At 37.6% G+C, this 27,709-nt stretch overlaps 1 protein-coding gene across 5 annotated transcripts in view; it reads left to right on the top strand.

Annotated features, from left to right (window-relative positions):
• LOC128583199 (tetratricopeptide repeat protein 28) overlaps positions 1-27,709 on the top strand; it is an 882,203-nt gene that overhangs the window by 460,677 nt on the left and 393,817 nt on the right. The window lies entirely within an intron of this gene.

Here is a 27,709-nt window from a genome sequence, read left to right on the forward strand (position 1 = left end):
AGAACACTTAAGAATATAGGTGTAGGTGGCACATTTTGTAAACTGATCCAAACCACCTATGACAAACCCACAGCTAATATACTTAATGGAATAAAACCGGAAGTTTTTCCACTTAGAATTGGAACCAGGCACGTTGTCCTCTATCGCCCCTACTATTCAACTTACTGCTGGAAGTTCTAGCTAATACAGTCAGGAAGAGAAGGAAATAAAGGGCATCCAAATGGGGGCAGAGGAGGTCAAACGCTCCCTCTTTGCTCATGATAATAATCTTAAACCTAGAGAACCCCAAGGACTCCTGGAAGTGATCAAAAAATACAGAGATGTCTCAGTATATAAAATCAATGTACACAAATCAGTAGCTTTTCTATATGCCATTAATAGCCAAGACGAGATACTAATCATGAACATAATTGCCTTCACAGTAGCTTGAGAAAAAAATGAAATACCTAGGAATATACCTAACAAAAGAGGTGAAGGCTCTCTACAGAGAAAAATGCAAAACCCTAAGAAAAGAAACAGAAGAAGATATTAACAAATGGAAGAACCATACCATGCTCAGGGCTGGGAAGAATTAACCTTGTTAAAATGTCTGTGCTTCTGGAAGCAATCTACAGATTTATTGCAATCCCCATTATAATACCAACATCATACTTTTGATATTTGAAAGAATAATTCTTCATTTTGTATGGAACCAGGGAAAAAACCCATATAGCCAAGGCAATTCTTAGTAATAAAAACAAAGCCTGAGGTATCTCCCTACCATACTTTAGGCTATATTATAGGGCCACAGTGATTAAAACAGCATGGTATTGGCACAAAAATAGAGACATAGAGATTTGGAATGGAATAGAAAACAATGAACTAAAAGTAACATCTTATAGTCATGTGATCTTTGATAAAGAAAGAACATACACTGGGGAAAAGAATCCCTATTCAATAAATGGTGTGGGGAAAACTGGATAACCACATGTAAAAGAGGGAAACTGTATCTGCACCTCTCACCACTTATAAAAACTGATTCAAGATGGATAAAATATTTATATCTAAGGCATGAAACAATAAAAATCCTCAAAGACAGTGTGGGGAAACACTTGAAGATATTGGCCTAGGGAAAGATTTTATGAAGAAGACTTCTTCGGCAATTGTAACAACAACAAAAATAAACAAATGGGACTTAATTAAACTGAAAAGCTTCTGTACAGCTAAGGAAACAACAACCAAAGCAAATAGACAACCTTCAGAATGGGAAAAGATATTTGCATATTATGAATGAGACAAAAGATTGATAACTAGTAACTATGGAGAACTTAAATCAATCAATAAAAAAAGACCCATCAATCCCTGGGACAAGAGACATGAATAGAACCTTCTCTAAAGAAGACAGATGAATGGCTAACAAACATTCGAAAAAAATGCTCATCATCCCTAATCATCAGAGAAATGTAAATCAAAACTACCTGAGATACCACCTAACCCCAGTGAGAATAGTCCACATAACAAAGTCTCAAAGCTGTAGAGGCTGGCGTTGATGTGCAGAGAAGGGAACACTTTTACATTGCTGGTGGGACTGCTGACTAATGCAACCTTTTTGGAAGGAAATATGGAGAATCCTCAAAGAACTGAAATTAGACCTCCCATTGGATCCTGCAATCCCATTACTAGGCATCTACCCAGAAGGAAAAAAAAAAATCCTTTTATCATAAGGACACTTGCACTAGACTGTTTATTGTAGCTCAATATACAATCACTAAAATGTGGAAACAGCCTAAATGCCCACCAACCCAGGAATGGATTAACGTGGGGGCCAGACAGAGGCATAAGAGGGACTTTATCTAATAAATGCAATCAGTTAACCTAATTTTTTGTACCCTCAATGAATCCCAAGCAATAAAAAAAGAAAGAAAAGGAGTGATATCAAGAAAAAAAATGGCTAGATACTAGTTTATGTGTTTCTTCCTATTCTTATTTCTACTTTACAACCAATTGGTATTTTGGAAAAATGAGAAAATGGATTGAAACATAGTACTATGAAAGCTGGAAGAGTTCTGAGGCCCCCTTCATTTTGAAGTACATTGATTTTTGAGGAATGAAGTCTTAGGAAAATTGGTATACATTGAATGTTTTGGGGAGTGGTAAATACACTAAGGCAGATTCATGGTAAATAGTAGACAGATCATAGAACGTTTTGTATTAATTAGGTTATGTCAAACAGAAGTCTTTTCTCTTTGAAATTGTACATTTTTAAATTTTTCATATGGGAAAGTGAACTTAAAAAAATTTTTTTAAAGGTATTTTCATATATATATATATATATATTTTTTTTTTTTTTTTTTTTTTTTGCAGTTTTTGGCCAGGGCTGGGTTTGAACCGCCACCTCTGGTATATGGGGCTGGTGCCCTACTACTTGAACCACAGGCATTGCCCGAACTTAAAATTTTTTTTTTTGTAGAGACAGAGTCTCACTTTATGGCCCTCGGTACAGTGCCGTGTCCTCACACAGCTCACAGCAGCCTCCAACTCCTGGGCTTAAGCGATTCCCTTGCCTCAGCCTCCCGAGTAGCTGGGACTACAGGCACCCACCACAACGCCCCGCTATTTTTTGTTGCAGTTTGGCTGGTGCCAGGTTTGAACCTGCCACCCTTGGTATATGGGGCTGGCACCCTACCCACTGAGCCACAGGCACTGCCCTCTTTCCTTTCTTTTTTCCCCAGTATTTTAAAATTCTTTTTCTATATTCCTCCACAAGGAATTTATTATACATGGAATATTTTTTATTTACTTCATGAAGATATTGCCTCTTTATTCTGAGGTTTTCTGCTGCTGCCTTAGAATATTGGAGTGAATGTGTTGAGATCAGCAGAATCATACTCAACTATTTTGCCTTTTAAGCAATCTGTTTAGATAAATATAAGAAATCTTTGCTGCATTGCTAGAAATAGCTCAGAGCTGCTATCACCCTTAGGGTTTTCTGTACCAGGTTCTTACCCATCTTAGCCGAGTGACCTGAGGCTGACTCTGGAGAAAGCTACTATTTACAGGGACTAGAAGTGCTTCTGTATCTTCTTCTCTTTCCTTAAGCAATTAGCATTGCCTTTACCAATGTATCTATTCCAGGTGGGCTTCTCTTACCAATACTTTATAGAGGCTTGCTTTGCACCACCTTGTTCTGTGTATCATCCCACATCTTAATGACCCCTCTTTTTGTTGTATGGATGTAATTCACAAAATCTGTCATAATTTGTTGCCAATTCTTTTTAACTCATTGTTTATTTTACTTTCCTACAACTTTCTAAGTTTCTGCTGTTGTTTCATAGTTGTGCAGACTGTGTCACTTTACATATAGCTCTGATCTATTGTATCAATTGTTTTTTTGTATAAAATATAACAGAGAAAACTCTGTGGTCCAGGTGCTTCTATAAGCAAAGCTCCTGTAACCTGCACAATAGTCCTATTGTTTAGTCTTTTTTTTTTTTTTTTTTTTAAGATTACAGGGTGTTGCTCTGTTGTCCCAGCTAGGGTGCAGTTGCATTGTCATGGCTTCCTGCAACCTCAAACTCCTGGCTCCAGCGATCCTCCTGCCTCAGCTTTCTGACTAGCTGGAACTACAGGCATGTGGCACCATGTTTGGCTAATTTGTTTTCCTATTTTTTGTAACGATGGGGTCTTGCTTTTGCTCAGTCTGGTCTTAAGCTCCTCAAGCAATCTTTCTGCCTCAGCCTCCCGTGTGCTAAGATTACAGGTGTAAGCCACTGTGCCTGGCCTGGGAGTTTTAATACTTCTTTCTCTCTCTCTCTCTTTCTCTCTCTCTTTTTTTTTTTTTTGGTTACTGTAGTGGTAAAAAGAAAAAAAGATTTCCTTTTTTAAAAAATTTGGGCAAACATATATTAATATACCCTCGTTCCTATATAAAAGCATTATATTTATCCACATTAAAACTCACTTGATTGTTTTTATTGTTGCTGTATTTCTAACTGAATTAAATCTGTTTTACTTCATTTTTATAATTTAACTCATGCTTTTAACCCAGATATCAGTTAAACTATTTCTCTTGCGGATATATTTACTTATTATTATAATACATTTCCACTAAATCATTAATAAAAACATAAATGTAAACGTAAGTATTCTTTTACATGGTTTCTCAAGTTATCCTTTTACCTTATTTCATTTCTTCTCTTTAGATAGTCTTTTAGCTGTTTCAGTTTCTTGTTATCTTAAAAATTTTTCAAGCAAATTTGGATGTTGTAGCATACTATTACTGCCAACCTTGGATTTAATAATATGAGTACAAAGTGGGATTTAATTTACCTTTATTTGTTTCTCTAAAGAAGCCAGGGCTGCATCTGCTGAGGGTTCTCTTGTGTATATTCTCTATCTTCCCTGTTAATTTGTTAATCTAAAGACTATTATGTTTATGGGCTATCACCTATTGTGATGTTTCTACTACCTCCAAAGGATCCATGGAGGCTGATTTTATGAAGTGCTGATAGAAAATGTCTATTAAATGTGTAAGCTTTTATCTTAGGGTCAAGTTCAGGCTTTTATTTGGCTAATTGCCCACCATTGGTGGACTTTTTTGGGGGTAGGAGTCATTTTTCACAGGAGGCTTGCTTCTGAAATGTTACGTTAAAAACATAGGCTTTTGGGAGGCACCTGTGGCTCGGTCGGTAAGGTGCCTGCCCCATATACCGAGGGTGGCGGGTTCACACCCGGCCCCGGCTGAACTGCAACCAAAAAATAGCTGGGCGTTGTGGCGGACGCCTGTAGTCCCAGCTACTCGGGAGGCTGAGGCAAGAGAATTGCTTAAGCCCAGGAGTTGGAGGTTGTTGTGAGCTGTGTGATGCCACGGCACTCTACTGAGGGCCATAAAGTGAGACTCTGTCTCTACAAAAAAAAAACAAAAAAAAAACATAGGCTTTCCCTCCCTAAAGATTAGAGTCTAATCCTATACTGCCATTTGCTAGTTCTGTTGACTGAGTAAGGTTGTTTTCTTTCTCTGTACTTCGGCTCTTATCTGTAAAGGGAAGTGGTAATATCCGTTAATGTTTCTTGCAGTGTGATGCCTCTCTTTTCACTGAGGAGTGGAAGTAGTAATGGTATCAATCTCATTCTTATGTTATGATAGATGTAGTGCTGTGGATGTAGAATGAATACTACAGTGTACACCAGGTCCTCTTTATGAGTACCCACAATTCTATTCAGATGTCACTTCCTCTGGGAAGTCTTCACAGATCAGTCTGGAAGAGGTAACACTTTTCTCCTTTAGGGTCTCTTGGTATAGTCTTCCAGATCTAAGCACTCTGGATTGAAATTTGTGTCATTATTTTATGTATTACTAAGAAAGAAAAAAATTACTAAGAAAAAAGATTAAATGATGACATAATCCTTTTCTGTCACTTAACTTTTTATTTTATATATTGAAAGAATTTATTTAGAAATAGAAGTGACAAAGCATTGTGAAGCACCGTTGAGTTTATAGATATTAAGTCTAAAATTCAGAGATTTAATATGTGAATAAATGTGCATCTCATAACTGATAGAATATAGTGTATATATATCTCTTAGGTAAGTGTGGATGCTTATTGATAATTAGCCTTTACAACACTTCTATGAGCTCTTCCTTAAGTGTCAGGAAATATGACTTTGTTCATTTTAAATTCTTAAAGCCAAAAACATATAACATGTGATCAATTAATGTTCCAAGGGGCCTTTATGTTTTTATAGAGTTGGTTTGATATTGGCTATTTTGTGCACTATGCATATATTCTAGAAGGAAAAGCTTTTTAATACATAGCTATAGGCTACTAAACTCTCTTTCACCTAACTTGATTAAATTACAAAGTTGGTCCCTTTACAAATAGCCTAAATTTACTCTGAAATATAAATTAGGGGCTTAGCATAGTGGGTCACTCCTGCAATCCTAGCACTTTGGGAGGCTGAGATGGGAGGATTACTTGAGCCCAGGAGTTCAAGACCAGCCAGAACAATGGTGAAACTTAGTCTCTACAGAAAAATAGAGAAATTAGCTGGGCATGGTGGCACATGCCTGTAGTCCCAGATGTTCAGGAGGCCAAGACAGGAGGATTGCTTGAGCCCAGGAGTTTAAAACTACAATATCCCTTATGAATATGGTGCATAAATCCTCAATAAAAATGAATTCAGCAGCACATAAAAAAAAATTCAAATAATTACCAGCACTCAAGTGGTACATCCCAAGGATGCATGGGTGGTTCAAATATGCAAATGAATAAATACAATTCACCACATAAACAGAAGCCAAAACAAAGACCATATGATCATCTCAGTAGATGCAGAAAAAACATTCAACAAAATGCAATACCTTTGGGGTGGCGCCTGTGGCTCAAAGGAGTAGGGGCACCGGCCCCATATTCCGAGGTGGCGGGTTCAAACCCGGCCCTGGCCAAAAACCGCAAAAAAAAAAAAAAAAAAAAAAACAAAAAAACTCAATACCCTTTCATAATAAAAACCTTCAACTTGGCATTAAAGGAACATATCTCAAAATTATAAAAGCCATATATGACAAACCTATAGACAACATCATGTTGAATGGGGAAAAGTTGAAAACATTTCCCTTAAGAATTACAAAAAGATAAGGGTGGCCACTGTGACCACTTCTATTCAACAGAATGCTGGAAGTCCTAGCCAGAGCAATCAGTTTAGAGAAAGAAAAAAAGGTATCCAAGTAGGGAAAAAAGGAGGTCAAACTATTGTTCTTTGCAAACAGCATGATTGTGTAAGTAGAAAACCCCAAAGGCTCCAGGAATTGTTAAATTCAGCAAAGTCTCAGGATACAAAATCAATTTACATAAATCAGTAACATTATTCTATACCAATAACAGTCAAGCTGAAAGTCAAATCAGATGCTCAATACCATTCACAAATAGCTACAAAGAAAATAAAATACCTAGGAATATACTTAACCAAGGAGGTAAAAGAAATAACCATGAAACACTGAGGAAAAAGATTACGGAAGACACAAACAAATGGGAAAACATACCATGTTCATGGGTCAGCAGACTCAACCTTGTGAAAATGTCTATATTACCCAAAGTGATTTACAGATTCAGTGCAATCCTTATCAAAATATGAACATCGTATTTCATAGACCTAGAAAAAAAATTCTGGGTTTTGTTTGGAATCAGAAAAGTGCCTGAGTAGCCAAAGCAATATTAAGCAAAAAGAACAAATGTGAAGGCATTACATCACCAAACTATATTACAAAGCTATAGTAACTAAAACAATGTAGTATGGGTACAAAAATAGAGACACAGGATCAATGGAACAAAATAGAGAGCTCATATTTAAAGCCATCTACCTATAGCCATCTGATATTTGACAAAGCAGACAACAGCAGACAGCAGCTTAGGGGAAAAGAAGCCCTATTCAATAAATGGTGCTGGGAGAATTGAATAGTCACATGCAGAAGAATGATCTCACTGCTCATAAAAATTAATTCCAGGTGGGTAAAATATTTCAATGTAAGGAATGAAAGCTTTAAGAATTCCGAAGGAAAACATAGGGAAAATTCTAGATATTGGCCTAGGCAAAGAATTTATGAATGAGATCCCAATAGCAGTCATAGCAACAACAAAATTAAATAAATGAGATTCGATTAAACTAAAAAGTAAAGGAAACAGTCAACAGAGAAAATAGACAACCTACAGAATGGAGAAAATATTTGCAAGCTGTATGTCTGACAAAGAGCTAATAACCAGAATCTACAAAGAACTCAAGCAAATCACCAAGGAAGAAAACAAACAAACAAAAGTGGGGGAAAGACATGAACAGGAGCTTTTCAGAGAAGGTAGGTTAATGACCAATAAACATAAGAAAAGATGCTTAATATCACTATTATCAAGTGGAAATGCAAAGTAAAACCACAATGGAAGTGCAAATTAAAACCACAATGAGATATCATCTTCCCCCTGTTAGAATGTCTTTTATTAAAAAGTCCAAAAACAGGGGAAGCACATCATAGCATTGACTACAGATGATCAAAAAGAACAATACATAATTCATAATTTACAGCAAAGTTCTGCCTCAATGCCAGGTACAATTGAATTTAAAATTATAAAAAGTTAAAATTCTAGCAAGAAAACAAGCCACCTGAAATACCAGCTACTAGAATTATGGAAATTTTGATAGTAAAAGAGAAGAAACAAGCCTCCCCAAAAGGCCTCAAGATAGTGAGGAGAATTATTTCCGGGAATACTCATTTTGTTTATTTTTTTCCCACAGTATCAAAAAATAGACAATATTTATAAATAAAAATAAAAGATAATTTCAAAAAACAGATCATGTCAAATCTTATAGACAATAGAAAAAGAAGAAATACTTCAAATTCATTCTACTTCATCTGGATATACCTGATGTTAAAATCAGAAAAAATATATTATTATAAAGGGAAATTGCAAACATATTTCACTTATAAATGAGGATGCAATATCCTAAACAACATATTAACAAGTTTAATTAAAAATTGTTCAAATAATGTACTTTGTCAAAATTAAATCCAACTGATGTGAGAATTAGTCACTATTTTCTTTTCTTTTCTTTCTTTCTTTTCCTTTCCCCAGTCCCTCCCTCCTTCTCTGTCTGCTCTGCCCTTCCCTCCATGTCCACCATGTCATTAATTGTCATTTATTGGCCTCATATCAAAGTTGAATAGATAGGATTCATGCTTCTTCGTTCCTGTGATGCTTCACTAAGAATAATGTGTTCCACCTCCCTCCAGGTTAATACAAATGCTGCAAAATCTCCATTTTTTAATGGCTGAATAGTATTCCATGGTGGAGATACACCACAGCTTGCCAATCCATTGCTGGGTGGAGGGGCATTTAAGCTGTTTCCACATTTTGGCAATTGTAAATTGAGCTGTGATAAACAGTTTAGTACAAGTGTCTTTATAATAAAAATTGTTTTTTTTTTTTTTTCCTTCTGGATAGATGCCCAGTAATGGGATTGCAGGATCAAACCGGAGGTCTAGGTTGAGTTCTTTGAGGTTTCTCCATACTTCCTTCCAAAAAGGTTGTATTAGTTTGCAGTCCACGAACAAAAGTATTCCTCTCTTCACATCTATGCCAGCATCTGCAATTTTGAGATTTTGTGATGTGGGCCATTCTTGCTGGGATTAAATGATATCTCAGGGTGGTTTTAATTTGCATTTCTCTAATAATTAGGGACAATGAATATTTTTTCATATGTTTGCTAGCCACTCATCTGTCTTCTTTAGAGAAGGTTCTATTCATCTCTCTTCCCCATTGATATATGGGATTATTGACTTTTTTCATGTGGATCAATTTAAATTCTCTATGGATCCTGGTTATTAAGCTTTTGTCTGATTCAAAATATGCAAACATCCTTTCCCATTGGGTAGGTTGTCTATTTGCTTTGGTTATTGTCTCCTTAGCTGTACAGAAGATTTTGTTGTTGCAATTGCCATGGCAGTCTTTTTCATAAAGTCTTTCCCCAGACCGATATTTTCCAGTGTTTTCCTATGCTTTCTTTGAGGATTTTTATCGTTTCATGCCTTAAATTTAAGTCCTTTATTCATCTTGAATCAATTTTGTTAGTGGAGAAGGGTGTGGGTCCAATTTCAGTCTTTTACATGTGTATATCCAGTTCTCCTAGCCCCATTTATTGATTAGGGAGTCTTTTCCCCAGTGTATGTTCTTATTTGGTTTATTGAAGATTAGATGGTTTTAAGTTGTTGGTTTCATTTTCTGGTTTTCTATTCAATTCCAAATGTCTATGTCTCTATTTTTGTGCCAGTACCATGCTGTCTTCAACACTGTAGCCTTGTAGTACAGCCTAAAATCTGGTATGCTGATGCCCCTGGCTTTGTTTTTATTACTAAGAACTGCATTAGCTATACAGGGTTTTTTCTGGTTCCACACAAAACACAGAATCATTTTTTCCAAGTCTTGAAAATAGGATGTTGGTATTTTAATAGGGATGGTGTTGAATCGGTAAATTGCTCTGGGAAGTATAGACATATTAACAATGTTGATTCTTCCCAGCCATGAGCATGGTATATTCTTCCATTTGTTAAAGTCCTCTGCTATTTCTTTTCTTAGGGTTCCATAATTTTCTTTATAGAGGCCCTTCACCTCTTTTGTTAGGTATATTCCTAGGTATTTCATTTTCTTTGGGGCTATGGTGAAGGGAGTTGTGTCCTTAATTAGCCTCTCATCTTGGCTGTTATTTGTGTATACAGAGGCAACTGACTTGTGGACATTGATTTTTTTTTCTTATTTATTGTTAAATCAAAGCTGTGTACATTAGTGCAATCAAGGGGTACAATGTGCTGGTTTCATATACAATCTGAAATATTCTCATCAAACTGTTCAATGTAGCCTTCATGGCATTTTCTTCTTTATTGTATGTAGACATTTGTATTTTGCATTTAGTAAGTTTCGCCTATACCCATTCTAAGATGCACATAGGTGTGGCCCCACCAATTACCCTCCCTCCACCCTTTCCTCTCCCCTTGGCCCTTTCCCCATATTCTTGTGCTATCGTTGGGTTATAGTGTTAATATGAAAGCTATCAATTAGCTTCATAGTAGGGCTGAGTACATTGGATACTTTTTCTTCCATTCTTGAGATACTTTGCTAAGAAGAATATGTTCCAACTCCATCCATGTAAACATGAAAGAGGTAAAGTTCCATCTTTATTTAAGGCTGCATAATATTCCATGGTATACATGTACCACAATTTGCTAGTCCATTTGTGGGTCGATGGGCACTTGGGCTTCTTCCATGACTTAGCACTTATGAATTGGGCTACAATAAACATTCTGGTACAGATGGCTTTGTTATATTGATTTTTGGTCTTCTGGGTATATACATAGTAAAGGAATTATAGGATCGAATGGCAGGTCTATTTTTAGATCTCTAAGTATTCTCCAAACATCCTTCCAAAAGGAACGTATTCATGTGCATTCCCACCAGCAGTCTAGAAGTGTGCCCTTTTTTCCACATCCACGCCAACATCTCTGGTTTTGGGATTTTGTTATGTGGGCTACTCTTATTGGGGTTAGGTGATATCTCAAAATAGTTTAGATTTGCATTTCTCTGATGATTAAGGATGATGAGCTTTTGAGCTTTTTTTCGTGTGTTTGTAGATCGTGCGTCTGTCTTCTTTAGAGAACTATCTCTTCAAGTCCTTTGCCCAGCCTGAGATGGGATCACTTGTTCTTTTCTTGCTTGAGTTCTCTGTGGATTCTGGTTATTATACCTTTATTGGAGGTATAACCTGCAAATATTTTCTCCCAATCTGAGGGCTGTCTGCTCGCCTTACTTACTATGTTCTTGGGTGTGCAGAAGCTTTTTCATTTGATCAGGTCCCAGTAATGTGTTTTTGATACTGCTTCGATTGCCTGGGGAGTCCTCCTCATAAAATATTCACCCAGGCCAATTCTCTCAAGAGTTTTCCCTGCAATTTCTTCAAGTATTTTTATAGTTTCATGTCTTAAGTTTAAATCTTTTATCCAGTGAGAGTCTATCTTAGTTAATGGTGAAAGGTGTGGGTCCAGTTTCAATCTTCTACAGGTTGCCAGCCAGTTCACCCAGCACCATTTGTTAAATAGGGAATCTTTTCCCCACTGAATGTTTTTAATTGGCTTGTCAAAGATCAAATAACGGTAAGTAGCTGGGTTTATCTCTTGGTTCTCTATTCTGTTCCAGACATCTACTTCTCTGTTTTTGTGCCAGAACCATGCTGTTTTGATCACTATCGATTTATAGTACAGGCCTGGTAGCGTGATTCCTCCTGCTTTGTTTTTATTTCTGAGTAATGTTTTGGCTATTTGAGGTTTTTTCTGATTCCATGTAAAACAAAGTATTATTTTTTCAAGATCTTTAAAATATGACAATGGAGCTTTCATAGGAATTGCATTAAAATTATATATTGCTTTGGGTAGTATAGACATTTTAACAATGTTGATTCTTCACAGCCGTGAGCATGGTATGTTTTTCCATTTATTAATGTTTTCAGCTATTTCTTTTCTTAGAGTTTCATAGTTCTCTTTATAGAGATCTTTCACGTCTTTTGTTAGGTATACTCCCAAATATTTCATCTTTTTTGGTGCTACTGTGAAAGGAATAGAGTCCTTGACTGTTTTTTCGGTGTGGCTATTGTTGGTGTATATATAAAGGCTACAGATTTATGGGTGTTGATTTTGTAGCCTGAGACATTGCTGTATTCCTTGATCACTTCTGAAAGTTTTGTAGTAGAATCCCTAGTGTTTTCCAGGTATACGATCATGTCATCTGCGAAGAGTGAAAGTTTCTTTTTCTGACCCTATGTGGATACCCTTGATTGCCTTTTCTTCCCTAATTGCAATGGTTAAAACTTCCATTACAATGTTAAAGAGCAATGGAGACAATGGGCAACCTTGTCTGGTTCCTGATGTAAGTGGCAATGATTTCAATTTAACTCCATTCAATACGATATTGACTGTGGGTTTGCTGTAGATGGCCTCTATTAGTTTAAGAAATGTCCCTTCTATACCACTTTTCTTAAGTGTTCTGATCATGAAGGGATGCTGGATATTATCAAAAACTTTTTCTGCATCGATTGAGAGAATCATATGGTCTTTATTTTTGAGTTTGTTTATGTGCTGAATTACATTTATAGATTTACGTATATCGAACCAGCCTTGAGACCCTGGGATAAATCCCACTTGGTCATGGTGTATAATTTTTTTGATGTGTTGTTGGATTCTGTTTGTTAGGATCTTATTGAGTATTTTTGCATCAATATTCATTAATGATATTGGTTTATAATTTTCTTTTCAGGTTTAGGGATCAAGGTGATGTTTGCTTTGTAGAATGTGTTGGGTAGTATTCCTTCTTTTTCTATATTTTGGAAGAGGTTTAGTAATATAGGTACTAGTTCTTCTTTAAATGTTTGGTAGAATTCTGTTGTAAAGCCATCTGGTCTTGGGCTTTTCTTTTTAGGCATATTTTGTATAGTTGATGCTATTTCAGAACTTGATATAAGCCTGTTCAACATTTTCACTTCGTTCTGGCTAAGTCTTGGTAGGTGGCATACTTCCAAGTATTGGTCGATTTCTTTCAGATTTTCATATTTCTGAGAGTAATGTTTCTTGTAATATTCATTAAGGATTTTTTGAATTTCTGAGGGGTCTGTTATTTCATCTTTACCATTTCTGATTGATGAAATTAGAGATTTTACTCTTTTTTTCCTGGTTAGGTTGGCCAAAGGTTTATCCATTTTATTGATCTTTTCAAAGAACCCACTTGTGGATTTATTAATCTGTTGTATAATTCTTTTCTTTTCAATTTCATTTAATTCTGCTCTGATTCTGGTTATTTCTTTTCTTCTGCTGGGTTTGGGGTTGGAATGTTCTTCCTTCTCCAGTTGCTTGAGATGTCCCATTAAGTTATTAACTTACTCTCTTTCCGTTTTCTTGAAGAAGACTTGCAGTGCTATATATTTCCCTCTTAGCACTGCCTTTGCAGTATCCCAGAGGTTCTCATAATTTGTGTCTTCATTGTTGTTTTGTTCCAAAAATTTGGTGATTTCCTTCTTAATCTTGTCTATAACCCATCTATCCTTCAGCATAAGGTTATTTAGCTTCCATGTTTTTGTGTGGGTATGCAGATTCCTATTGTTATTGAGTTCAACTTTTATTCCATGATGGTCTGAGAAGATGCAAGGAATAATTTCTATTTTTTAAAATTTGCCGAGGTTAGATTTGTAGCCTAGGATATGGTCGATTTTGGAGTATGTTCCGTGGGCTGATGAGAAGAATGTGTATTCAGTTTTGTTGGGATGAAATGTTCTGTAGATGTCTGTTAAGTACAGATATTAAATTGTTAAATTGAAGTCTAAAATTTCTTTTCTTAGCTTCTTTTTGGAGGATCTATCCAGCACTGCTAAAGGGGTGTTAAAATCTCCAAATACTATGGAACTGGAGGAAATCGAGTTGCTCATATCTGTTAGAGTTTCTCTGATAGATTGGGGTGCATTTTGGTTGGGTGCATAGATATTAATAATTGAAATCTCATTATAGTCAATTACTGCAAATTTCTTCAACATGTGAATGTCATTAAAGTATTTAATTTCTCCATCATAAATGAAACTCAGTTTAGTTGGGTACAGGATCCTGGGTTGAAAGTTATTTTGTTTTAGGGGATTAAAAGTCGATGACCGTCCTCTTTTAGCTTGAAAGTTTTCAGCAGAGAGATCTGCAGTTATTCTTATTTTCTTCCCCTTATAGGTAATGGTTGTCTTTAGTCTGGCTGCTTTCAGAATTTTCTCCTTCATATTAACTTTAATGAAATTCATTATGATGTGTCTAGGCGATATCTTATTCGGGTTGAGTCGTGCTGGAGTTCTGAAACTGTCTGGTATCTGAATTTCAGAATCTCTTGGCATGTCTGGATAGATCTCTTTCATAATCTTATGGAGAAGAGACTCTGTGCCTTGTGAAGCCACTTCATCACTTTCGGGGATCCTTATAAGACGAATATTTGTTTTCTTCGAATTATCCCAGAGCTCTCTGAGAGAATGATCTGTTTTTGCCGTCCATTTCTCTTCCTCTTTGAGAGTTTGGGAGCATTCAAAAGCTTTGTCTTCAGTGTCAGAAATCCTTTCTTCTCCTTGCTTCATTCTGTTACTGAGGGATTCTACTGTGTTTCTCAGATCTTTCAGGGCTGCAACTTCTTGTCCCAATGTGTCAACATCTTTCGTCATTTGGTCTTTGAGTTCTTTGAATTCTTGAGACATCTTTTGGGTTACTGTTTGGAATCCTAATTCGATCTTATTTGCTATCCAGTTTCTGAATTTGATTTCTGACATCTCAGCTATTTGTTTGTGCATGGGATCTTGTGCTGTGTCTGCTCCATTGTTCCTTGGGGGAGTTAATCTACTCTGATTATTTATATTGCCAGAGTTTTTCCATTGATTTTGCCCAATGATTGTGTTTCACCATTGCCTCTGGCCGTCCTCAGAGTTGGGGAGGTGTCGCTCCAAAATTGGAGCCCAGCGGGATCACGGAGTTGTTGCTGGATCTTTGTAGGGAGTGACCCTGTGTAGCTCCTCTGGAGCTGCCCCAGGCAGGGAGTTCTGGTTGTGGAAGCCGCTTTGGAGTGTGACACACCTGGATCAAGCAACATGGCGAGGGGTGGGGCACACAGTTCTGCGAGTGCCTGGTGCATCATGACTTTGGTACAGAGGGCCCAAGGCTCCAGCAGTCTCTGGCCAGGAGAAGGGCTCCACGCAGAGGCTGGGAAGGCTCCGGAGGGCACGTGTCTACCAGAGTCCCTGGCCAGATGAGTGGGCCAGTATGGAGGCAAGGGGTGCAGGAGGGAGGATGTGGGGTTGCACAGCTGCTGCAGTTCCTGGTCAGGGCATATGGAGGCACCGTGGGCATTGGTTGTGGGTCACGTTTTGCCATGCTGCTTGTACGGAAGTCTGGGCAGGCCCGGGTCGCCCCTTGTGGCGCAGCTCTTTTGGAGGGTCTGGCGGGTGCCAGTTGCTGACATTGACTTTATATCCTAAGTCATTACTGTATTTTTTGATGACTTCCGGGAGTCTTGTGGTTGAGTCTTTGGGGTTCTGTAAGTTTAAGATCATATCTTCAGCAAAGAGGGGCAGTTTGACCTCCTTTGCTCCCATTTGGATCCCTTTATTTTCTTGTCTTGCCTAATTGTATTGGCTAGAACTTCTAGCACTATGTTGAATAGTAATGGCGACAGGGGACAACCTTGTCTGGTTCCAGTTCTAAGTGGGAAAGCTTTCAGTTTTACTCCATTTAGTAAAATATTAGCTGTGGGTTTGTCATAGGTAGCTTTGATCAGTTTAAGAAATGTGCCACCTATGCTTAAACTCTTCAGTGTTCTAATTAGAAAAGGATGCTGGATTTTATCAAATGGTTTTTTTGCATCTATTGAGAGGATAATACGGGCTTTGTTTTTGCTTCTGTTGATATGGTTAATAATGTTTGTGGATTTACGTATATTAAACCAGCCTTGCATCCCTGGGATGAAACCTACTTGATCATGATGTATGACTTTTTTGATGATAAGCTGTAATCTATTGGCTAGGATTTTGTTGAGAATTTTTGCATCTATATTCATTAGTGAAATTGGTCTGAAGTTCTCCTTTTTTAGTTGAGTCTTTTGCTGGTTTTTGTATCAGGGTGATATTTGCTTCATAAAACGTGTTGGAGAACATTCTTTCCCCCCTCAATTTTTTAAATTTTTTTGAATAATTTCTGCAATATAGAAAGAAATTCTTCTTTGAACGTTTGATAGAATTCTGGTGTGAAGCCATCTGGACCAGGGCATTTTTGTGTCCCCAACTCTTTTGAAACTAAAGTGCCCTTTCCCTCAACTATTGGGACTATTGGTAGTTGGCTCCTCTCTGCTGTGTTCTTCTCTGGGAATTAACTGTGGCTAAAGAGAGTCATCTCATTCAAGGTTCATGTCTGTGGGGTGGCAGATATCCAAAGACTGGGCATTGCCTCAATTCAGACATCTTTGAAGGGCTTTCCTAACTTCAGAGGTTCCTTAAGGGATTAACTGAGATATTAGTTGGGACTTCAGTAGAGTTCAACTTCTTGCTCTTTCTATCCTGCTTCATTCTTTCACTGGTCCTCATCTAGACAGCACTGCCAAATAAATACACTTCCTGCTTGTATATTTCTATCACAGAGTCTGTTTCCCAGGAAGCGTACACTGCATTGTTACCATTGTATATTATTTAATGTATATAATATTTTGCATGGAAAACATATTTCATTATCCTTGTGCTTGGACATAAAAATTAACTCATGTAATAAAATTTTTATTTGTTCCAATAAAAAAAAAGAAATAAAATAAGTCCAACAACAATAGATGGATACAGAGAGAAAGAAATGTTTATACATTGTTGACAGGACTGCAAATCAGTACAATCTCTATAATAATGAAATATGGGAAATAATATGGAGATTTCTCAAAGAACTAAATATAGACCTGCTGTTTGATCTAGGTATCCCATTATTGGGTATCCAAAGCAATGTTAAGAAAAAGGAACAAGTGTGGAGGCATCATATCAGGTTTCAAACTATACTACAAAGCTGTATAAATGAAACAACATGGCATTGGAACAAAAATAGAGACATAAAGCAATGGAAGAAGATAGAGAACCCAAAGGAAAATAAGTCTATCAAAAAGACACCTGGACTTGAATGTTTAATGCATCACAGTTCACAATTGTAAAGATGTGCAGTCAACCCAATTGCCCATTAATTCATGAATGCATTAATAAAATGTGACATATATATACTGTGGAGTAATACTCAGGCATAATAAGGGATTAGTTAATGCCTTTTGCAACAATTTGGATGGAACTGGAGACCATTCTTCGAAGTGCAGTATCTCAAGATTGGAAAAATAGACGTCACATGTACTCTGTATTAAATTGGAACTAACTGAGGAGCACAAGTGCACAAAGGCAAGTAAAACTCACTGGAAATCACTCAAGGAGAAGAGGATGGTAGGGAAGGGCAAAAACCTACCTAATGGGTACATGAACACTGTTTGCATGTTGGGCACACAGATAGCCATAATTCATGCATTACAAAAGCAATCCATGTAACCAAAAACATTTGTACCTCATTAATATTTTGAAATAAAAAAAGAAAGCTTCTGCTACCATTTTAATATGTCAAAAGTATGTTCAGTCGCTAACTAGAGCTTCTGATTAGTGGGCTTAGGTCAGTGAGAGGTAATTATAGCCAAAAGCAATGACATTTGATATTAAAATATTTTAAATTGACAAAGAGTAAAATTGGCTTTTGTGTGTATATTTGTACAAATGCATAGATGTACACATATATGTACAGATATGTATGTATTTCTACAAATGCATACATATATATGTATAAATTTGTGTAACCATCACCACAATCATAACCTATACATTTAACAAAGTGAGAGATTGAAACTATGTGCTTTGAAATACTGATCTCTTTATCTATAATTCATTGTTTTCTCCATTATTCCACCTTAGCTTTCTCCCCTACAATTACTGACTGGTCAATTCAAGCTGGCCTGTTTAGCATTCCCTGTCATTCCATGTATGGCACCTTTGTGTGGGATAAACATTCTGCATAAAATATCTTTCACTCTCAGAGAAAAGCAAAGACTTTTCTAAGTCCTACTTTCTTCAAGAAATGAAGTTCTGGGCAGGTGCAGTGGCTCCATACCTGTAATCCTAGCACTTTGGGAGGCCAAGGCAGGATTGTTTGAGGCTGGGAGTTTGAAACTAGCCTAAGTAAGTGTGGGACCCTGTCTCTACAAAAAACTTAGCCGAGCATGATGTGGGGGTGCCTAGAGTCCCAGCTACTCAGGAGGCTGAGGGAGGAGGATCACTTTGAGGTTATAGTGAGCAAGAAGAAAAGAAATCAAGTTCTGCTTCCATGAAACTTTCTAATTGCCCTTGATCGTCGCTCCCTATTCCAGACTCTTATAACGAGTATTGTGTATTAGCTTTATATTTACCTTTGAATTATCACTTATCTTTTAAAGTATTTATATTTTCTTTTCTTTTTTTTTTTTTTTTTTTTTTTTTATTGTTGGGGATTCATTGAGGGTACAATAAGCCAGTTACACTGATTGCAATTGTTAGGTAAAGTCCCTCTTGCAATCATGTCTTGCCCCCATAAAGTGTGACACACACTAAGGCCCCACCCTCCTCCCTCCATCCCTCTTTCTGCTTCCCCCCCCATAACCTTAATTGTCATTAATTGTCCTCATATCAAGATTGAGTACATAGGATTCATGCTTCTCCATTTTTGTGATGCTTTACTAAGAATAATGTCTTCCACGTCCATCCAGGTTAATACGAAAGATGTAAAGTCTCCATTTTTTTTAATGGCTGAATAGTATTCCATGGTATACATATACCACAGCTTGTTAATCCATTCCTGGGTTGGTGGGCATTTAGGCTGTTTCCACATTTTGGCGATTGTAAATTGAGCTGCAATAAACAGTCTAGTACAAGTGTCCTTATGATAAAAGGATTTTTTTCCTTCTGGGTAGATGCCCAGTAATGGGATTGCAGGATCGAATGGGAGGTCTAGGTTGAGTGCTTTGAGGTTTCTCCATACTTCCTTCCAGAAAGGTTGTACTAGTTTGCAGTCCCACCAGCAGTGTAAAAGTGTTCCCTTCTCTCCACATCCACGCCAGCATCTGAAGTTTTGAGATTTTGTGATGTGGGCCATTCTCACTGGGGTTAGATGATATCTCAGGGTTGTTTTGATTTGCATTTCTCTAATATATAGAGATGATGAACATTTTTTCATGTGTTTGTTAGCCATTTGTCTGTCGTCTTTAGAGAAAGTTCTATTCATGTCTCTTGCCCATTGATATAAGGGATTGTTGGCTTTTTTCATGTGGATTAATTTGAGTTCTCTATAGATCCTGGTTATCAAGCTTTTGTCTGACTGAAAATATGCAAATATCCTTTCCCATTGTGTAGGTTGTCTCTTTGCTTTGGTTATTGTGTCCTTAGCTGTACAGAAGCTTTTCAGTTTAATGAAGTCCCATTTGTTTATTTTTGTTGTTGTTGCAATTGCCATGGCAGTCTTCTTCATGAAGTCTTCCCCCAGGCCAATATCTTCCAGTGTTTTTCCTATGCTTTCTTGGAGGATTTTTATTGTTTCATGCCTTAAGTTTAAGTCCTTTATCCATCTTGAATCAATTTTTGTGAGTGGGGAAAGGTGTGGGTCCAGTTTCAGTCTTTTACATGTAGACATGCAGTTCTCCCAACACCATTTATTGAATAGGGAGTCTTTCCCCCAAGGTAAGTTCTTGTTTGGTTTATCAAAGATTGGGTGGTTGTAAGATGTTAGTTTCATTTCTTGGTGTTCAATTCGATTCCAAGTGTCTATGTCTCTGTTTTTGTGCCAGTACCATGCTGTCTTGACCACTATGGCTTTGTAGTACAGACTAAATTCTGGTATGCTGATGCCCCCTGCTTTATTTTTGTTACTAAGAACTGCCTTAGCTATACGGGGTTTTTTCTGGTTCCATACAAAACGCAGAATCATTTTTTCCAAATCTTGAAAGTACGATGTAGGTACTTTGATAGGAATGGCATTGAATAGGTAGATTGCTTTGGGAAGTATAGACATTTTAACAATGTTGATTCTTCCCATCCATGAGCATGGTATGTTCTTCCATTTGTTAATATCCTCTGCTATTTCCTCTCTGAGGATTTCATAGTTTTCTTTATAGAGGTCCTTCACCTCCTTCGTTAGGTATATTCCTAGGTATTTCATTTTCTTTGAAACTATGGTGAAGGGAGTTGTGTCCTTAATTAGCTTCTCATCTTGACTGTTATTGGTGTATACAAAGGCTACTGACTTGTGGACATTGATTTTATATCCTGAAACATTACTGTATTTTTTGATGACTTCTAGGAGTCTTGTGGTTGAGTCTCTGGGTTTCTCTAAGTATAAGATCATGTCGTCAGCAAAGAGGGAGAGTTTGACCTCCTCTGCTCCCATTTGGATTCCCTTTATTTCCTTGTCTTGCCTAATTGTATTGGCTAGAACTTCCAGCACTATGTTGAATAGTAAAGGTGACAGAGGACAACCTTGTCTGGTTCCAGTTCTAAGATGAAAAGCTTTCAGTTTTACTCCATTCAGTAAAATATTGACTGTGGGTTTGTCATAGATAGCTTCCATCAGTTTTAGAAATGTGCCACCTATGCCTATACTCTTCAGTGTTCTAATTAGAAAAGGATGCTGGATTTTATCAAATGCTTTTTCTGCATCTATTGAGAGGATCATATGATTTTTATTTTTGCCTCTGTTAATATGGTGGATAACATTTATGGACTTGCGTATGTTAAACCAGCCTTGCATCCCTGGAATGAAGCCTACTTGATCATGATGAATGACTTTTTTGATGATAAGCTGTAATCTATTGGCTAGGATTTTGTTGAGAATTTTTCCATCTATATTCATGAGTGAGATTGGTCTGAAATTCTCCTTTTTGCTTGGGTCTTTTCCTGGTTTTGGTATCAGGGTGATGTTTGCTTCATAGAATGTGTTGGGGAAGATTCCTTCTTCCTCAGTTTTTTGGAATAATTTCTGCAGTATAGGAATAAGCTCTTCCTTGAAGGTTTGATAGAATTCTGGAGTGAAGCCATCTGGACCAGGGCATTTTTTAGTTGGAAGCTTTTTTATTGTTTCTTTGATCTCAGTGCTTGAAATTGGTCTGTTCAGGAGGTCTATTTCTTCCTGGCTAAGTCTAGGGAGAGGGTGTGATTCCAAATATTGATCCATTTCCTTCACATTGTCAAATTTCTGGGCATAGAATTTCTGGTAGTATTCAGAGATGATCTCTTGTATCTCTGTGGGATCAGTTGTTATTTCCCCTTTATCGTTTCTGATTGAGGTTATTAGAGATTTTACTTTTCTATTTCTAGTTAGTCTGGCCAATTGTTTATCTATTTTATTTATTTTTTCAAAAAACCAACTCCTTGTTTCATTAATTTTCTGAATGATTCTTTTGTTTTCAATTTCATTGATCTCTGATTTGATTTTGGATATTTCTTTTCTTCTACTGAGTTTAGGCTTAGATTTTTCTTCTTTTTCCAATTCCAAAAGATCTCTTGTGAGATTGCTGATGTGCTCTCTTTCTGTTTTTAGAATGTAGGCATCTAAAGCGATGAATTTTCCTCTCAAAACTGCTTTTGCAGTATCCCACAGGTTTTGGTAGCTTGTGTGTTCATTGTTGTTATGCTCAAGGAAGTTAATGATTTCCTGTTTTATTTCTTCCTTCACCCATCTGTTATTCAAGAGAAGATTGTTTAATTTCCATGCCTTTGGGTGGGGTTGAGCATTTTTGTTAGAGTTGAGTTCCACCTTTAGTGCCTTATGGTCTGAAAAGATACAAGGTAAAATTTCAATTCTTTTGATTCTGTTGATATTTGTTTTGTGTCCCAGGATATGATCAATTTTGGAGAATGTTCCATGGGGTGATGAGAAGAATGTATATTCTTTATCTTTGGGGTGGAGTGTTCTATATGCGTCTATCAAGCATAATTGTTCTAGGGTCTCATTTGAATCTCTTACATCTTTGTTTAATTTCTGTTTAGAGGATCTGTCCAGCTCTGTAAGAGGTGTGTTAAAGTCCCCTGTTATGATGGTATTATCAGATATCATATTGCTCAGACTGAGTAAGGTCTGCTTCAAGAATCTGGGAGCATTTAAATTGGGTGCATAAATATTTAGAATTGAAATGTCTTCTTGTTGTAGTTTTCCCTTGACCAATATAAAGTGACCATCTTTGTCTTTTTTGACTTTAGTTGCTTTAAATCCACATGTATCTGAAAATAAGATTGCAACTCCTCTTTTCTTCTGAGTTCCATTTGCCTGAAAAATTGTCTTCCAACCCTTGACTCGGAGCTTTAATTTGTCTTTTGAAGCCAGGTGTGTTTCTTGCAGACAGCAAACGGATGGCTTGTGTTTTTTAATCCAGTCAGCCAATCTATGTCTCTTCAGTGGGGAATTCAAGCCATTAACATTTATTGAGATAATTGATAAGTGTGGTAGTATTCTATTCGTCTTATTTGGTGAGAGTCCATTGCTTAGTTTTATCTTTTGCATCAGTGTGGAGGTTAGGTTCTGTCCTTTGATTTCTGAGTTCTTACTTTGCTGCTGATCCATTGTGGTGGTCAGTGTGCAGAACAGGTTGAAGTATTTCCTGTAGAGCTGGTCTTGTTGTGGCAAATTTCCTCAATGTTTGTATATCCGTAAATGATTTGATTTCTCCGTCAATTTTTAAGCTTAGCTTAGCAGGGTACAGAATTCTGGGCTGAAAATTGTTCTGTTTAAGTAGATTAAAGGTAGATGACCATTGTCTTCTTGCTTGGAAAGTTTCATTAGAGAAGTCTGCAGTAACTCTGATGGATTTGCCCCTGTAGGTCAACTGGCGCTTACTCCTGGCAGCTTGCAGAATCTTTTCTTTTGTCTTGACTTTGGACAGGTTCATCACAATGTGTCTTGGAGAAGCTCGGTGAGAGTTGAGGCGACCCAGGGTCCGATATCCCTCTGAAAGCAGTGTGTCAGAATCTTTGGTGATGTTTGGGAAATTTTCTTTTATAGTATTCTCTAGTATGGCTTCCATTCCTCTGGGGCATTCATCTTCTCCTTCTGGAATTCCTATAACTCGTATGTTGGTATGCTTCATAAAGTCCCATAATTCTGACAGTGAACGTTCTGCTTTCTCTCTCTTCTTTTCTGCCTCTTTTACTATCTGAGTTATCTCAAGAACTTTGTCTTCTACCTCTGAAATTCTTTCTTCTGCATGGTCTAACCTGTTGCTGATACTTTCCATTGCATCTTTAAGTTCCCTAATTGACTGTTTCAGTTCCTTTAGCTCTGCTATATCCTTTTTATATTCTTCATATCGTTCATCTCTTATTTGATTCTGTTTTTGGATTTCCTTTTTGTTATTTTCCACTTTATTAGCAATTTCCTTCATTGTTTCCATCATTTCTTTCATTGTTTTCAACATGTGTATTCTAAATTCCCTTTCTGTCATTCCTAACATTTCTATACTGGTGGAATCATCTGCAGTAGCTACCTCATGGTCCCTTGGTGGGGTTGTTCTGGACTGGTTCTTCATGTTGCCTGGAGTTTTCTGCTGATTCTTCCTCATGAGTGATTTCTTTTATCTGTTTCCTTGCCCTAATTTTCCTTTCACTTCCTCTTGCTCTTTAAGTTCTTGTGCCTGTGGACTAAGGGTTACAGGACCAGAAGGGTGAGAAGGTTGAAGAGCAAAAAAAAGGGGATGAAAGAAAGGAGGACCGAGTGATAAGAAAAAAAGAAAGATAGAGAAAGGAGAGGGGGTGGGTATAAGGAATATTGACAAAAAGAAGAGAGCCACAGAAAGAGGGAGACAGGGCAATATAGGTGTACAGTAGGGTACTTTGACACAACCTTAAAAAACCCCACCTTCTGGGGGTGCCCAGTTGCGTTGTTCCCTTGAGGTCAGCAGCTCTTTGCTAACCTGGTCAGACACAGTACCCCACCTCCACCAAGTAGAGAGGAAAGACATAAATGCTATAAATCAAACCAAAACAAGCAAACAGAAAACTTTACAGGAATAAAATTGGGTGAAAAACCAAATAATATCAGTAGAAACAGTAGCAAAAATGAAGTTGAAGTTATTAAAAAAGGCAGCAATGGGAAATTATAATTAAACTAGGAAAATTGAGAAAGAAAAAGAGATCTGTGTGGAAAAGATTGAAATTAAAAAAACAAAAGAACATCAGCAATGTCAAAATAAACAAACAAAAAAAACAACCAAACCAAAAAAAAAAAGAAAAAAATACACAACCAAAAACAAAGCAGTTTGTATATGTTATTGAATATTGTCTGGGCAACACGTGGTCTTCTGGGGTATGAGATGTTAGTCACAGTTCTGATACGACTGGAGGCTGCTGATTTCTCAAACCCCAGCAGGTAGACACCCTAAATCTCTCTTCAGCCTACTTAAAAGGCACTTTGAACTTGTAAACTTGATGAGCAGAAGCTTTCCCAGCTTTCTCGCTGGAATCGCTGCTGAAGTGGCTATCCACTTACCCAGTGTGCCAAAACTGGTCTCACTCTGCCCCTGAGGGTTAGGGCTGTAAGGCGGCTCAGACCCCACCCTTAGGCTACTTGGTTGCTGGGTTACCAGCTCCCACCCGTTTCTAGCTCTGCGACCCTGAGGGCGGAGCTTGCCGGGGCAGATCACTGACAATGGATCCGTGTGACCCACCGCCAAACACTATTAGCTCTGTCTGGCTCAGCGGCTCAGACTGGGGCCCTAGACAACGGCCAAAGTTCTCCGCACTCCCGCTCAGGCCTTCCCCAAGGCAGTTCAACTCAGTGCCAAGTCCAAGGACATCAAAACAGTTCACAGGTAAGGCCTTTCTGGTTTGCAGTCTCGCTGCTACTGAACTTACAGTTGTGGGCGGGTTTAGACGGATAGAACACACGCGACCACTTGCCGGTTTTCCACGGTTTTAGTCCTCCTCTTGGGGTCCAGAAGTCTCTCACTGACTCCCTGTATCCTCATAGGAGTGATGATAGGCAGATCCCACCAGCCAGAGATGCCTGGAGTCCTATCTCCCCAGACTCACGGTGCCCAGATGCAAGGAAGCTGTTACTCGGCTGCCATCTTGCTCCGCCTCCCGCTAGCTATGTTTTATTTTCTATATACTCCAAAGGGAAATTTTATCTTCTTATTTCTTCAATTTCATTTTCATCTAGTGAAGATTTGCACAGTTAAAGATATCTTTCTCTTTTGGGACTCTTCCAGATAGTCCCTTTAGCCCTCTAACTGTGGCAGTATACTCTCTTCTTTCTACTGTTATTGTATTGTTTTATTTATTTATTTTTTTGCGACGGGGTCTCACTCTATCACCCACATTGGAGCTCGATGGTGCATGGCTCACTGTATTCTCAAAGTCTGGAGCTCAAGCAATTCTCCTGCCTCAGCCTCTCCAGTAGCTCAGACTATAGGTCTGCACTGCTATACCTGGGTAATTTTTTATTTTTTTATTTTTTGTAGAGACAGGTCTTGCTATGTTGCCCATGCTGATCTTAAAGTCCTGACCTCAAGTGAGTCTCCTGCCTAGGCCACCCAAAGCACTGGGATTACAAGTGTAAGCCACCACACTTGGTCTATTCTTGTACAGTTTGCAAGACTCAATTAGATGGCTCTTTTCCTAATTTAGCCATAGTTGCTATGGGATAAAATATTACCAACCGAAACATAGTATCTTTGTTGGTCATCAATCATTTGGGGCTATAAGTGTCTGAACTCTTTCTGTTTAGAGAATTTCTTATCTTACACTTCTGCTTCCTGCCTTCCGCTATAAAAGCTGAAAATATCAGATCCTAATTTCCCCATTCTCCTTTGTTGCTGGGACCCCGCCTTTGAATCAGAAGCTAAAGGTTTAAAAGGAAAAGACAGCACAGAAATGTTCTGGTGGTGGAGGTGGCAGTAGTGACACCTGTTTTCCAAGGGTGGCATTCCGTAAAAGTGGGGGAAGCATTGCACGTAGTGGCAGGCTGTTTAGTTAGAATGGTTACATTGCATTCACTGCACAGCTTTTGTGGCAGGAGTTTGTGTGTGGGTTTGGAGACCCAGTTTTCCACCCTTCCCAGTAGTCATTCTGTATTTCTTTCCTACTTAAAATCAGCCAAGACTGGATTCTGCTGCTAGCAACTGATAATCCTGCCTGATAGGGTATCATAGAACTCGATTTAGAGCCCTGCTATAGATTCTTATCATGGCTGTGTTCCAAGCTCTCTTAGGTGAATTACTTACTCACATTCTTCATGTCCGAAATGAGGATTTTTTTAAAGGTCCTTTTAGCACTAAAGTTCTATTATTTTTGTTTCTGCTAATTGGCCAGCAGGATGCTGATGTGATCACCATTGGCTGCCAGACTCAGCAGATGCCACCAAATTCAGCTCACATTATTTCAGTATTGTATTGTTCTTTTCTGTTGTAGCGATTCTTGGTGCTTGTGCCTGTATTTAACCCTATTGGTTAGCAAGTGTTTACAGTAGTACACACTGCTTGCATCTTGACAGGTGTAAAAATGTTCTTTGTTCTTTGCTTAGTGATCTGATTGAAGGAAAGAAATGTGTTAGGCACCAGTAGGTTTCAAGGTTTCCGTGGTAATGTTGATTCAGGCGAGAGCTTTTTAGTGGAGAGTTTAGATTCAAAGTCATAAATTGTAAAAATTACATTTTAATGCAGTACTCTTGGCTAGGAGATTGGAGATTTAAAGAGACCAACCCTTTTATAGTTTTTTTTTTTACATGTGCATAGTGGAGAAACTAATGTGAAATATTTTTCAGGTAAGCTAACAACAAATGCTTTATAAGTGCTGTCTCACTGTAGGGCTGTAGTTAATAGCTCTGCAGGTGTCTTCAAAGAATAAAGAAGGGAAAATGAGGTAAAGGAGCTGTGAGGATCTACATTCAAACCTAGCTTAAAATGGAAGGAATCTCCTTGAAGCTTACTGACCTCTAATTTATGTCCTCTAAATACCTCATGAAAATAAAATGAGATCAACATTAATTTTATCTTCCATCTTACCTTAGTAAACTCAGATTTTTTTAATGATTTCATCTGTGACCATAATAAAAATAAATAATATTTTTTTATTTGGGTATACTGATCTGAGAAGCAATGGTGGACACTGGTTTACCAGTGAGAATGACAGGTATTTTATTGGGAGAGCTTACTTTTCTTCATCTTCTAGGTAAAAATATGGATGGAGTTATTAATGAGTCATTCAAATTTAAGTTCAGCAAAAATTTATCAAATGCTGGACGTGTTAGAGATTTTTCACCTATTTGGCAATGGTAAATTTTCTATTGAGAGACCACATTATATTGCTTGCTTGAAGTTAAAGTATTAAACAGTCCTAAAGCAATCTTTATATTTAGTTGGGAAAGTATTTTTTTAAAATGAACACAGGAGAATAAAATAGCTAATGACCAAACTGTGCAGTACTTAAAAATGCAGCACAAGTTTGAATACAAAGGTTGATGTATGCTGGAGGGTGTGGGGATTATTACCCAGAACAGATGGGACTTGAGGGATGTACTTGTAATATTTTGAGAAGGAACAGGACCGGGAAGGGGGCACCA

Source organism: Nycticebus coucang, chromosome 4 (assembly GCF_027406575.1).
Source record: "Nycticebus coucang isolate mNycCou1 chromosome 4, mNycCou1.pri, whole genome shotgun sequence".
Taxonomy (NCBI): Eukaryota; Metazoa; Chordata; class Mammalia; order Primates; family Lorisidae; genus Nycticebus; species Nycticebus coucang.